Source organism: Octopus bimaculoides, chromosome 12 (assembly GCF_046866305.1).
Source record: "Octopus bimaculoides isolate indiv1 chromosome 12, ASM4686630v1, whole genome shotgun sequence".
Classification (NCBI taxonomy): Eukaryota; Metazoa; Mollusca; class Cephalopoda; order Octopoda; family Octopodidae; genus Octopus; species Octopus bimaculoides.
The window spans coordinates 53,761,722-53,777,005 of NC_142939.1; the positions used below are offsets into that span (position 1 = coordinate 53,761,722).

Consider the following 15,284-nt stretch of genomic DNA (forward strand, 5'->3'; position numbering starts at 1 on the left):
GAACTAACACCAGTCCTTTGCAGATTGGACCTCCCTTCCGCGACAACTTTTCACTTGAGTCTGAAGCAAGAAATTATATAGAGCTTTACTCAGGACACACTGTCAGAAAATCCGAGATTGGAGCTACTGATCTAACGTTCATGAACTTCACACCAAAACCATTAGGCCAGTCCCCTTCGCTCTCTTATACACTCGCTTATGTGGGGGTGATGTTTGTGTATATGTTGTTTATATATATATACATAGATATAAATAATATATACGCATAAATATATCTATGCTTAAATATATGTATATGTATTGTAGATGTCGTGTGTTATCATATAGTATCTGCAAATTGTATGTCTAAATGAATTAGTACCATTCTGCATATGTTTATAATTATGGATACTTGTCTCTCTTTCTCTCTATCTGTTTACATATTTATATCTGTAATCATTCGAATTTTTTCAATTAAAAAGCCATATAACTACAGATATGACGGTCATTAAAGTGCAAATGCTTTGAAGACCCAATTCATTTTCAACTATAAACACATACATACTCGTACTCGCATCACAGCACTATTCTCATAGACTTCCCATACGCATCCACATATACTTTCACATCACATTATAAACACACAAACATAAACATAGCTTAATTGATAGCTCTTGCTTATCGACAAATCAATAAACTCAATGATTATCTAAATTGCTTTCTTTGTTTCATATATATTCCGTTACATTTTCTGTGTTATATTTTATTCTGATATTGGAATAGTTTGCAGTTTCGCTAGCAATCTGGCCTAAACAAAAGCATCACATCCACGTTTATTTTCTGTTGCAATGTCCACTGGATTCACTTATCCAATGTGTTTTCATTCATCACATCATGTCAGAGTTTCAGAATGAAATTTCACTGCAATTTTGAGTTATCTGGGTGCAATAGAACCCATCAGACCACAATTCTTATAGATTTTTATATATAGCTATAGTGTTTCGCACGCTTTCTCTATGTCTTTCTCATATTATTTTCGCTGTTTCATGACTTTACCATGAAATTTCAAATCTATGATTAATTAATAATCCCTTGTACTTAAATAGTTTTACACATTTATAATTCTATTTCAGTCAAATGTTTGAGAGTATGATTTACTTTTCTATACGAGGTTACTTATAATTATTTATTATATATTTTTAAATTCTATTTGTTCTTATTTCATTTTTATTTTGTACAACTTAAATATTTGTAGAAAATGTTTTTATCATATATATCCTTTTGAGTAATTTTTTTCGCTTTCAATTATTTTCATGCCATCTATTTATTTTTATCTTTTATCTTTTTCTTGTTTCAGTCATTAGACTGCGGCCATGCTGAGGCACCACATTAAGGAAATTTAGTCCAACTAGTCTACCCCAGTACCGGCTTTCTTTTAAAACCTGATAGTTATTCTATCGTACTCTTTTGCCGAAATGTTAAATTATGGGGCCGTAAACACAACAGTTTCGGTAGTGGGAAACAGACTTACATGCACACACACATACACAGAAACATACACATACATGCAGACACACACACACACACACACGCACACACACACACACACACACACACATCTATATAACGTGCCTCTTTCAGTTTCGGTCTACCAAGTCCACTCACAAATCATTAGTCTACCCCAGGCTATTGTAGAAGACATTTGTCAAAGGTTTCACGTAGTAAGACTGAACCCAGCAAACTTCTTAACACACGCCATGCTGGTTTTTGATTTTATAAACTACTGAAAGGCATTTTTAATTTCTATACTTTTCAATTATATTTCCAATCTCCAAGTCATGTTTGGACATTGCTACACATTGGTCAATACATCCATAATGACTCTTAGCTACGCAAGCAGCCGCAGACTTTTGTATTTTTTGAAACCCAGTTCATTTTTATTTTCAAAAATGTAATAAAATATACATAATATTTGTTTCCTGAAAAACTGAAAAAAATCAGAATGAAATCATGCATGAAATTGTTCGTATGATTGTTCAAAATTTACTTATTATTTTATTCTATTTATTAATGTTTCTTTTTATTATCTATATTTTCCGATCCATTTCATTTTAATGTCCGGTCTGACGTTTTGGTTGCAAAATACATAAATGATTACCATCAGGAAAGAGTGAGGTGAGTGGAACAGTTACCATTAACCTGAATAAATAAAATATATTAAAATAGGGAAATAAAATGGACGACATAAATAGTATTTTGCATCAGTGTCTGCGTATCCGTATTTATTAGACTAGATGATGTTCTCCGCCATCTCTCACAGCTACTCTTATCCATTGTGCTCATTTTCAACACGATTATTGTCATCACGGCCATTGACGTCGTTCGTGTTGTCAGCATCTTATTTATCGTATATTATGTATTATATATAGCTTTCTATATCAATATACTCTTCACATTCACTGGTGTGACCCCATAAGCATCTTTCCTTCTCCATGTCTTCCTCATAACCGCTACCAACATATCCATAACCCCCCCCCCACACACACACACACATACACACACCAACAGTGCTGCAACCACTACTAACACCACCGCATCATCGTTATCAACGGCATCATCATCATTATCATCATCGTCATCACCATCACCATTCACCATCACTATCGTCATCACTGTCAACAGTAAAGCCACCATCGCCACTACACCACTAAAAGCACCCCGATCATCATCATCGTCGTCGTCATCATCATCAACATCCTCATCACCAACAACACAATCACCCTTACCACTACCACCACCATCATCAACTACATTGTCAGGATCATTGTCAACATCAGCATCGTTATAACCATTGATGATCGCTATTACCGCCATTATTCTCTATAACTTATCGTTGTGGTAGTCAATCTAAGTGTCATCAATTAGACCCATTTAACTTATCAATTTAGATCCATAATACTACACAGTTGCTGCTGCTGCCACTGCTGCTGCTGCTGCTGCTACTGCTACTACTACTACTACTACTACTACTACTACTACTACTACTACTACTACTACTACTACTGACGCCACCATATATATGTGTGTATATATATTTATATATATATATATATATGTACACACACACACCACACGCAAGTACACATATCTTTGAATTCTTTTATTCTTTAACTTGTTTCAGTTATTTGACTGTGGCCATGCTGGAGTACCACCTTTAAGCCGAATGAATCGAACCCGGGACTTCTTCTTTGTAAACCTAGTACTTATTCTATCGATCTCCTTTGCTGAACCGCTAAGTTTCAGAGACGTAAAGGCATGAGCATCGGTTGTCTAGCTATGGTGAGGGGAAAACACAGAGACACACATAAATACATACACACACATACAGAGTCACACATACATATATATAGTTATATATATACATACACACACACACACACACGCACACACACACACATACATATATATATATATATATATATATATATATATATATATATATATATATATATATATATATATATATATACAAACATATGTATTGGTATATTTGTGTATATATAAATATATATGTGTATGCATGTGTGTATGACTATACAAAGACACACAGATATAATGTTTAAACATATTGTACATATGACTGACGGTATGAGCCCACACGTAAATTGCAATTGGAGATAGGCAGAAGGTGAGATAATCTACGATCTAGAGGTAGCAGGGAAGACGAAATGCATATATGTATTGACTTTTATCACCACGTTATTAGCATTGGTTGGCATAAACAAAGCATTGATATACACACATATATGTGTGTATGTATGTGCGTTTGTGTATGCATGCATATATATATATATATATATATATATATATATATATATATATATATATATATACATACATACATACATACATATATATATATATATATATATATATATATATATATATATATAAACGTACACACACACACACACACTTACACATATACCGACGCACGACGGCGCTCATAAATATGTTGCTTCAGGCAGGAAAAGTTTGTAATTGTTGAAGAATTTTATCCTCTAACATTCGTCAATTCACAACTCGTTCTAAGAGACATGCAATATGATGTAATTAAAATAAAGGTGATAATGTCGTATATTGACAGGACTAGAATAATAATGACCAACATTCCATGAGAAAGCAGATAATTATGGAACACATGCAGACCTCATGTAATTTGTGGGTAGATCAAGCTAATTGACAAATCGGTGTGACTAAAATTGATGAAGCCACATTTTACGTTATGAATGCTATGTTTGGGCTCCAATAAGGATTCCTGCCTCATAATGTTTGAAGCAAGAATAAATTAAACAAGGTAAATAATTCATGATCTAGCAGTTACTTCTACGAAGGAAATGATCGCCCTAATTATCCCAGATGCCAGTGAAATTGCTTAGAAATTGTATCCCTTCAGTAGTCATTTCGCTTTTTGGATTATATTCTTCGATGCATTTGAAACCGTTAATTATTTCTAGAAGAATTTTACGGATCGGAGAATATTAGTCAGGTAACAAGTTACTCTATATGGACTTGGTGACATTTCAATATCATATAACTGAGATGGCGCATTTTATCTGTTAGTATGTCCCAAAACATAGAGGAATTTAGTAAACTTCTTCGACGAAACACAGAGAAAATTGGAATGTGAGTTGAGTATTATTATCTTCTTAATCAACATACCACTTCCATAGAAAATAGCACTTTCAAGACAAACAATTAGGAAACTTTAACCAAGAACGTAATTTCTCAATGTATTTCACAGATCGGTGGTGATGTACCTAGAGAAACTTGCCTAGGACTATAATACGCATACATTATATAGGCACAAATATGATCTGTTTGCTGACAGCACAGTAGTTCATTTCTCTCCATCTCTACAAGTGACACGATTTTTTTTTATTATTATAAGGACAAATACCAAAATATATTTTTGCAGGATTTGAACACGGAATATTAAAGCAAGACCAGAATTTCTGTAAAATATCCTGTGAGTCCATTCTAATATAACTTCTATTAATCAAGAAATGAGAGCGCACGCATTGGTTAGGAGTAAAAAAATAACTCGTTTCCTAACGATATGGTGCCGGGTTCAGAGTCTATTAATGTGAGAATTCTTTTAAGGTCCTCAAAGGTGCAATTTGTATTTAAATAAAGGTGAACATAGTAATTGCAAATGTTACTACTATATTTTTCATTACCAGTAATAATTTAATTTGTTTCAATTGAACATACATAAAAGATTATTCACTATTAATTTATTCCAAAGTTAAAATGATTTCGCTGTAAATATCCATGTGTAGCAGAACGTTAGGCTGAGAATAAAAGCTATTGGGTTGAAAACGAATTTATATATACATACATTCATATACATACATATACACACACAGACACACACACACACACACACACACACACACACACACACACACACACACACACACACACACACACACATATATATATATATATATATATATATATATATATATATATATATACATAAACATACATATGGGATATATGTGCAAAAATCAGTAGAAATATGAGCATTTAACTAGAGTCAAATGCCGTATTTTCTGCTATTTAATGTATCGTTTTAATTGCTGCCTGTGTTATTTATACACAAACGGAATATAATGCATCATTGAAATGGTAATGTTGTGACATCCTTGAAGAAATATTTGCAACATCATTTTTTTAAAAGATTTAATTGAGGAAATGAGACTTTTGAATGGTTCGGAGTTAGCTAAACATGAATTTTTCTCTCTCACACGTACAAAAATAACAAAACAGAGTGAACTGCCTTGTGCAGTTCTTTCGAAGTTGAACGAAGAAATATACGATATGATAATTATAATTGCTTTTTAAACGATTATAAAACTAACATGCTCTCACGTCATTCTTAATGTTTACATCATATGAGGTATTAAAATTTATAGTTTTTCTAAATTTTAGTTTTGATGTTTTCATGCATGTATATTAAATTAGATATGATAATGTATTGTTCTTTTCAGTTTTGGTTTTAATATTGTTTTCCGACTCTTATATTATAATTATCTTCTTTAGGTTATTATTTTAAATTTCAGTGCAGATATAATTAAATACCGATTCTATGTAATAAATATTTACTTTACTTAATTGATTTATTCCATTTTTCTCATATTAAATGTCTCTACACTTTAATATATGTATCTTTTTATAATGAATTTAATACAACTTTATATTTAAATATTTTCTCGCATTCACCAATAATACTTACCAAAAGAGTAAGAAAAATTATGTAGAACAGAAAGTCAGCAGAATCTGTTCCAAATCAAAACGAATATGAAGTAATAAAGCAAAATATATATTGCTGTACTGTAGTAATATATATATTGCTAATAATTAGATTTCCTGTCGGTTGTTATAGTGGATATCATACTGACATTTAGAACTAAATTGAATTCAGAAACATATCAATAAACATTATACATACCTATTGAAAGGCAGTATATGTTATAAAGTGTTTCATTAAATATATTATCCATTAATCTTCTCTAGATTAACTCGATAACAATGTCAACTGAATTAGGAGTTCATCAACGCCAAATATCTCAAGGGGATGCTATGTAAGCAGTTCAGTATTCACATTATTGTTGGGAAATGCGTTTCTGGTATGATTTGATGTCAATGAATGCAAAATACTGTATACGGTGAAAAGTCGCCATTGCAAACAGCGACTGTAGACAAAGATAAAGTTGGCCTTACCATAAACGAGTTTTAAGTTCAGATATAACCAACATATTTTCGCCTAAGTGTGAAGAGAAGAGAATTAAAACAACTTTATATGCAATGTACATCCGACAATCAGAAATATATTCAATTATAAAATTTCTAATAATATTTTAATTCTGTACATTTAAATCTGCCTTTAATCTTCAAGAGATAAATAACATTGTAACATAAATTTTGAAACTGTTAAATTCAGGAAAATATTTTATTCATGACCTCCCGGAAAGAATCACATGCTACCAGTTTACACGGTCCCCGAAGGAAAATAATTTTCAAATTGCTACACGTATTTCTCCAACTACAATATGTTAGAATCACATGCACTTCCATTTCTGTTATATCCCACTTATTGCCCACCCTAAATTTAATGAATAAAGTTTCTCTTAAACCCTTCTCCATAAAAACCCACCCTAAAATCTAAGAAACATCTCGTTCAAACCTATATACCAAATAAGAATTTAACCCAAAAGAGAAGACAAACCATAATTAACTGAAGCAGCCCGACGAGGCTTAGCTGGCCGAAAGTTCAAAGTTAATGTATAAAAATATGGTTTAAGAAAACTCTCTCTCTCTCTCTCTCTCTCTCTATATATATATATATATATATATATATATATATATATATATATATCATTCCATCATAAATGTTCGATGATTTTGTCTTGTCTCAAACGCAGAGGAATTAATGTATGATCTTATCGGTAACCATCGTTAGCAAAGATGCATTGCATGTAGTAGTAAATCTCATCGTCCAACCGATCTAATTCATACAAATAATTGTAACAAGTCATGCCTTAGTTACAACTGATTCTCTAAGTGCTAACCTCTAATATATATAACCTGCATGTTCAAAATAAGGAAACTTTAAATTATATATATATATGCTCTTATAACATACCCGTATCTGGGTGTGAATGACTAATGCACCTGCATTTATCATGGTTATAATTTTCGCAGAATCTAGAGCGTATATGTTAGATATTTGAAAATACCACTGTAGGTATAGGAGGGTTTTGCATTTCACACATCAATTAACTAGTTTTCAAAATCTCAGCTTTCGGTTAAAATGCTTTAGGGACGAGACTAGAGGGTTAAAGAAAAACTATTCCCTTGGCTAGAGTAGAATATAAATAGACGCTTGTCTGATACAACTTATACTCTACTTTCAAGAAATAAAAGTTAATATAACCTAGCGGTTATAAATGAGTCGAAAACAAGGGTTTCATTAATGCGGGTACTCATTATAATACTCAGAGCATAAAAGATAAAGCTCCTTATCGTGTCATATAAATTCTCGTGTTATATAAAGTCCAGTTTTCCTGGCGTATATATTCCCCAGAATATGTATAACATTCTGCTTAAACAATGGATTTACGAATACAATATCCCTGCATCCACTCTCTATTTCCTATCTTATCTAAATTAACTATTGCTTAACCATCGTCTCACATAGTCTCTGGAAACAGCTGTAAGACATTCTATTTATAAATGTTCTATAATGCACGGAGCCTTGGTTTCTTATCTCATTACGAAACAAAATCCTTATATATGTATATATATATATATATGTATATATGTATATATATATATATGTGTATATATATATATATATATATATATATATATATATATATATATATATATATATATATATATATATATATATATATATATATATATACATATATATAATACAAAGAATATATATACATGTATACACACATATATGTACATACTTACATCTACATGTGTATATACATGCATATCAGGGTACAGGACGTTAGAACAATAAACTACAGACAACGGAACGAACACATAGGAAAACGGAAAGCCCCTTGGAATATGCCTTCATCAGCTGTCTCTATTCTATCTAGACGTTTCGAAGACCAGACAGGACGTACTCTAGAATAGTCTCTTCCTGAGTAGTGGATCAACCAACTACACAGAGGATTCCAAGGTGGCAAACACAAACCAAGACAGGAAAAAATGGACAGTGAAAACAACATTCAAAAGCCGTACGGCCAAACGCAAATCTGAGGTAGAACGCTAGTAGTTCGTCTTGCCTTCACAGCGGCTGGAGTGAAAAGAAAGTTGACCACAGGTCACACGAGAGCAGAGAGGATGGTGGAGGGAGGAAATGGAACAAGGAGGAAGGGACAGAAGCAGTGAAGTAGAGGCCAGGACAGAAGGGTAGATAGGAAGATAGAGGAAGACAGATAGATAAATAGATAGAGAGGATGGTGGAGGGAGGATGTGGAACAAGGAGGAAGGGACAGAAGGGTATAGCAGTGAAGTAGAGGCCAGGACAGAGGTATAGATAGAAAGATGGAGGAAGACAGATAGATAAATAGATAGAAAGATAGATAGATAGATAGACAGATAGATAGATAGATAGATAGAAAGATAGTCACGTCAGAATAATAGTAGACTTACTTGTAAAATAGGACGTGTGCGTTCAATAATGTAATAATACATATATACATATATATATATATATATATATATATATATATATATATATATATATATATATATATATATATATATATATATATATATATACATATATAGAGAGAGTTATATAGATAGATATACACACACATATATACATATACACCTACACCCACTTATACATATCGGTTGGAATATTAACGTAAAAATCTGTTACAATAACTGTCTTTGTTTTTGCCATATGACGTTGTGCTTTTGATTGCTAAATGCACAAAAGTAACTTGGATTACCACCCCAGGCTTAAACTGCTTTCATCCGTCTTGGAACTTCATTAGCTGTATAGATACTGGATAATAAAAATCAATACTGCAGGTACATATTTCTTCATTTCTATATATCGATGAGTTTATTTTTCAGCGAAATAGAATAGTGATAAACACAAATTATACAAATGTTTATAGAAATGACGGAATCGAGAAGCCGTGCTGGCGAGCTATACAAGAGAATGGTAACTAATGAGTAATTATATGTTCTTGAGATGTTTTCCTAACAAAAATTTCTTTCGGTGGATGGACACTTAAATATCTCAACGCTTCATTACATTTGGGTTTTTATTTATTTCTTTTGTCGTCAACTTAGTTTGAATAGTTCTGCAAATTGGAACATGCGTTCATTTTTTAGGTTTTTTTTTTTTCCTTTTTACATGAAATTGTTTTCTATCAACACTAATTCAGCTGAAATATGGGACGAATGCCTATCAATTAATTTAGCTTAATACTGAGACCAGTGAAGTAATTGTCTGAAAAATGCTCATAAAATATCTGATTTTCCATTGCCCAAACGTCAAGGTGAATGTCGCAACAATTTTCATCCAAGAGTAACACAAATAGGTTACATTTTGCATTCTATATTTAGGTTCTATTCTTGAATAGATGTAGTTTTCTAGGCAGATTTTCTAAATTTAATAATAAAGCAAGAAATAATATATTTAATGAAATCATTACAGCTGTTAGTGTATTGGGAAATCTCAATCATCAGGAAAAAGTAATTAAAATTTATTGAAATGACAGATCTATCGGACTTTCAAAGAGGTCAATTTGTTGGTGCTCATATAGCAGGTGCTAGCGTAACGAAAACATCCGAAATGTTTGGTGTATCAAGAAGTACTGTCTCGAAAGTAATGACAGCCTTTGAGAAAGAGGGAGAAACCTCCTCGTCGAAACAATACTCCGGAAGAAAACCAAAACTTTCATATAGGGACCATCGGATTCTTACGCGACCTGTTAGAAAGGATCACAAAAGTACAGCTCCCAAAATTACTGCAGAGCTTAATGACCACCTCGAGAACCCAGTTTCCACATAAACTGTCAGCCAGGAGCTGCCGGATTTCACGGTAGAGCTGCAATCAGAAAACTTAGTTGTTCTGAATCTATGGTACAAATTTAACAATTTTTTTAACAGGGAAAATCTACCATCCCAGTATAAATCAACAACTGTGAATCAATATGAATAGTTGTTTTCTTCCCTGGTTGTCTAATATGCTACCTATTCTCCCAAGAACTTTGCTCCAGTAGTCGTTGGCAACATTGACTCTGCAGTGGACACCTTATGGTCGTTGCACAATCTATACATCGACGGGATGCTGTTGTTGATGGCCTGGAAGTTGTTGGCCGTGCGCTTCTTTGTGCCTACGATGTTTCACCACACCATAATATGTGCATTGAGGATCTTCTCTCTCTCCTCATACTCCCGTATCATTGTTTCCCTCATATTAGTGATGTGGGATTGTAAAATAACAGCAATACACGAGTGAAGAAAAATATATATAGTGCGTTTGTTTATTTGTAAAAACAAAAAAATAAAATGACCATCCCGAAATACAACAATATATGTGTGTGTGTATTGATATATAGATAGTTAGACCAACAGATAGATATGAATTTATATATATATATAATCCATAAAGATAAATATATAAACCTATCTATATTGATCATATAGCACTTCGTCTACAATGGTGGTTCTGCCGTATGGCTGAGTCATTAAAGGCGTCCTGTAGATTTGTGGTCGATAAATACATTACCAGTCTTGTATCGACATTGGTTCTCTCCTTTTAGTCCCTTTATTTTCTTCATCCTATCCTATTTTCTCTCTTCTTAAAGCAATTGGATGAAGGCTTGTGCTTGAATATGTTCACCATACCCCGTATATCACGATGTCACACCTACGATTCAGTCAATATGGTGAGAGGTCAGACGAAGACAACGTAATTATTCTATCTAACATATTCAAGTATCACACATAAATTCAACGTTTATAAGACCGAATACCAATGATATTAATATTTATAGATTATGAATATGCAGTTAAGAATTAAATATAATGCGACAAGAGATTTGCAATCAGATATCGAGTCTATAAATAAATAGGAATTATAAATTAACTTTGATCGTAGATTAGTGGTTGTAAATGTCTTGAAATATTCATATTTAAAACTTAATCGCTAATATATTTGTTAATTTATACCTTTTGAGCAAAATGCACACCTCATCGAAACTTATCGCAATATCTTCATTCAGTATAGTTTTAAATTATACTACTTACTATATTTTCATCAGTTTCTGTTATCCTGTCTCCATAACTAAAGTTTATGGCTTTCTCGCTGACAAACATTTACTTAGTCACTATATCAGAAATGTTCACATACGAATAAATATCTCTGTATATATAGAAATACTTGACTATTGCTTATGGAGTCGATAAAATAAATTCCAGTCAAGCTGTTTTGCTACATTCCAGCCTTGTGCAGATAGTGAAAAGGATTGTTGCTAGTCAGTTCCTTTTGCATTCCCTTTGTCACGTAAAGTTGTCACCCTTGAATCAAACCCCTTGATCGGAAAGCTCATTGTGCCGAGATTACATAACTCGGCTGCGGTTGTGAAGTGAAATATTATAACTGATTTTATTCATTGCCTTCTGACAACTGAATCTCAAAACAGTATTTGTCTTTTATATTCCAATCTAAAAATATATAGTACTTTACAATTAACAAAGAAAATATGTTAAGTGCAAGTATGTTATTGTTGCCATATAGGACGAATTTTTAATATCCGAGAGATATGTAATAAAATAGTTTTATATTACATTCATTTTTATAGCTTTATCACGCAGAAGTTTATTTATTATAAATATTTGCGACAGGTATAAAATCCTAAATTCTTATCGTATGACCTCTACGAATCTCCCAAATATTTTAATTGACTTACCCAAGTAACTCGTAATTTACAGTCTTTCATCTTTTTCTTCCAAGGATATTGCAATGTTACAGGTATATTGCTTGATAGTATTGAGTTGTAATCATACAATTTTATTTTATTGTACTTTTGAGTTATAGGGTACTGTATTGAAAATAAGGAGTTCATCAATTGTTCTGTAGAGGTTGGGAATAGGTGGCTTCTACTGAACAACGATATTTTGTTTGTGTAAATGTTCGATGGCTATTGAATAATATTGTAGAAAACAGTTTACACATTATGGCCCCGTAGATATGTGATGGGTCAGGCATTAGTCTAGTTTCAGTTGCTCATTAAGGAGATATCTAGATACTTGATCCGAAATGTTCAAAAGACTGTTAAAAGTTTGATGTTATAGAACAGAAGAGAATATCCAAGTACAAACATAAAAAAAATTATGAGTGCTGTTAATGCCACGACTTTCCTAGTTCTGATGCTGCCGAAAGCAACTTTCAAGACAGTATCATATCAGATATATCCATGATCTTGGAAGATTTTTTTCAAGTACTGTTATGGCTTCATATATTACTTACTAAGTATTACCATTGTTATACTAAAATGTGTTTCTAGAAACATGTTCCCGTCTAATATTTTTAACTTGGTAACTTGTATGTTTCTATGATATCGTTTAGCTCATATTTATCACTCGCTATTAATTTATTTGGTGTAATGTTGAATCACTCATTGTAGATTACGTTTAGCGTTCTTTAATCGCTGGGGGAATATAAAAATAACTTTTTCTCAACAAACTCTATGTTAATCATAGGAGTTACTTTACCTTGATCAGTGTAAGTTCGTAAGCTATTGATAATAAATAGAATTCTTCTCACGTACTGTCAGTTTTCGACTAAATCCCGAAGGGATTTCGTTAAATTTTTATATCAGCTGTTGTTAGATTTTTACGACATACTTAGTATCTATAACTTTCATCTATAAATTACAGTAGTGCTAAAATTGTCACTATTAACATTGCTATTGTCATAACCTCAGTAATATTAGTATTACAATCATTAGAAATGTTATCTATATTTCTATTAATATCAATACAATATTTCTCCTTGCATGCAGCAGTACTAAATACAGTGTAACACTCACCCTTTTCAAACTGGACTTCTAACATGTTTTGCACATGTGAGGAATGGATGGGTCTGTTTCCAATATCGATAAATTGATCATCACCATAGATAGGATGCAGTTATAAAAACAGACTTGATATAGAAGCGGACGACGTTTAAGTTCATTCATTTGTCATTCGAGCATTCCTTTATTCTGGCTTGATATTGATGTTGCAATGTTTTCTTTTGTAACGACAGATATTAAAAAGACAATCTACTTCCTGTTGTTATATGTATTGTTAATGTTCTCCGCAAGAATACATCAAATAAAATTTATAAAATGTACGTTGGTAGTGAAATCAATGTTATCAATATTGTTACCAATAATGCTAGTATTATTAATGTTAACCAATGAAAATAACAATAAAAAGATAATAACAAGGATACTATGAGCGCTAAAATCATGACAAACTCTCGTTCTATATATCATGGTTGCAAAATAAACCTAGCTTAAGTCATTGTAAGAAATCATCGATATTCCATAGATAGTATATGTATAATCGTGAAATAATGAAGTCACAGGACAAGTGATTGTATCTACTGTGGATAGAAAACTGTATTTTAGAAAAAAACATTTCTGAAATACTAAGGAACAGTAAGGGATGTGAAAAGCAATTTATAAAGTGAAAACCATCTTCATGGTGTATCCGTAGCCTTTCATATATTTAAGTTAAACGATTTCTAATACGCTTGCTTACTCATGGAAATACAAACCGTAGGATTAAATAAACAATTTATCTTTACAGAAGATTAATGTCACCAACATAGCCTATCACATCGGAAGGGTATATTACGGTATAGAACAGATATTTTGTGCATTGAAGCACATAATAAAAATCAAATGACTGTATATACCACCTTCTGAGAAAAATTAACGAAATACATTCTTCTGAGAAAAGAGAGATAAACAAAATTACAAGCGTTAAAATGCTTAACAACACAATGCGCCTTAAATAATGGATTAAAATGGTTTATCTTCAACTTTGAATACCACCTGAAACACGCGAGGTTTCAGGAACAACAGGCAGAAGATATGTTACCGACTATCATGAAAAAAGAGAAAGAAAATGAGAAAGAAAGATTCAGAAAAATGTTTTTTTCAAAAGGCTATTATCAACAAAAACTATACCGATTTAGAAGACAGTATGGCGAAATTGGTAATTGTTAGCTTTCTCCCCCAAAGCTTTACAGAATCCGTTTTGAGATTTGCAGAGAATGAATTCGAAGGAAGACGCTTTACGATATTGAAACCCATCAAAAATTTTTGATTAAAGTTAATAATTTGACATTCTAAAACGCTAAGAACCATGCATATTCTGTAACCTATTAAACATGTTACACGAACTACGCTTATGTCGTCATACTTTAGGACAAAAATAACTGCCAGCAAAAGACGAATGGATAAGTAACACTGGTCAACAAAAGGAAACTTTTTTTAATCATCAGAGTTGCTGACTGACTTTTCTGGGTTGCTTTTTGATGCTGATTACGAATCTGAAGTCCGATTTCCTCTATCTGGTCACATTTTCATGCTATTGATATCTGCTGTTTTAACTTATGGGATACGTAAAGCATGTCTATATAAAGTATATTGAATAAAAGATACCATAATTTCATGGCATTTTATTGTAAA

General features: G+C 32.2%; 1 long non-coding RNA gene across 1 annotated transcript; it reads right to left on the reverse strand.

The window, feature by feature from the left end:
- Positions 1–11,081: 11,081 nt before the first annotated feature.
- On the reverse strand, positions 11,082–15,004 carry LOC149133096 (uncharacterized). Its single transcript, XR_016243916.1, has 3 exons — positions 14,781–15,004; positions 13,632–13,834; positions 11,082–11,467 (listed from the first exon to the last, which is right to left on the reverse strand). It is a non-coding gene; the product is annotated as an uncharacterized LOC149133096 (long non-coding RNA).
- Between the last annotated feature and the right edge of the window lie 280 nt (positions 15,005–15,284).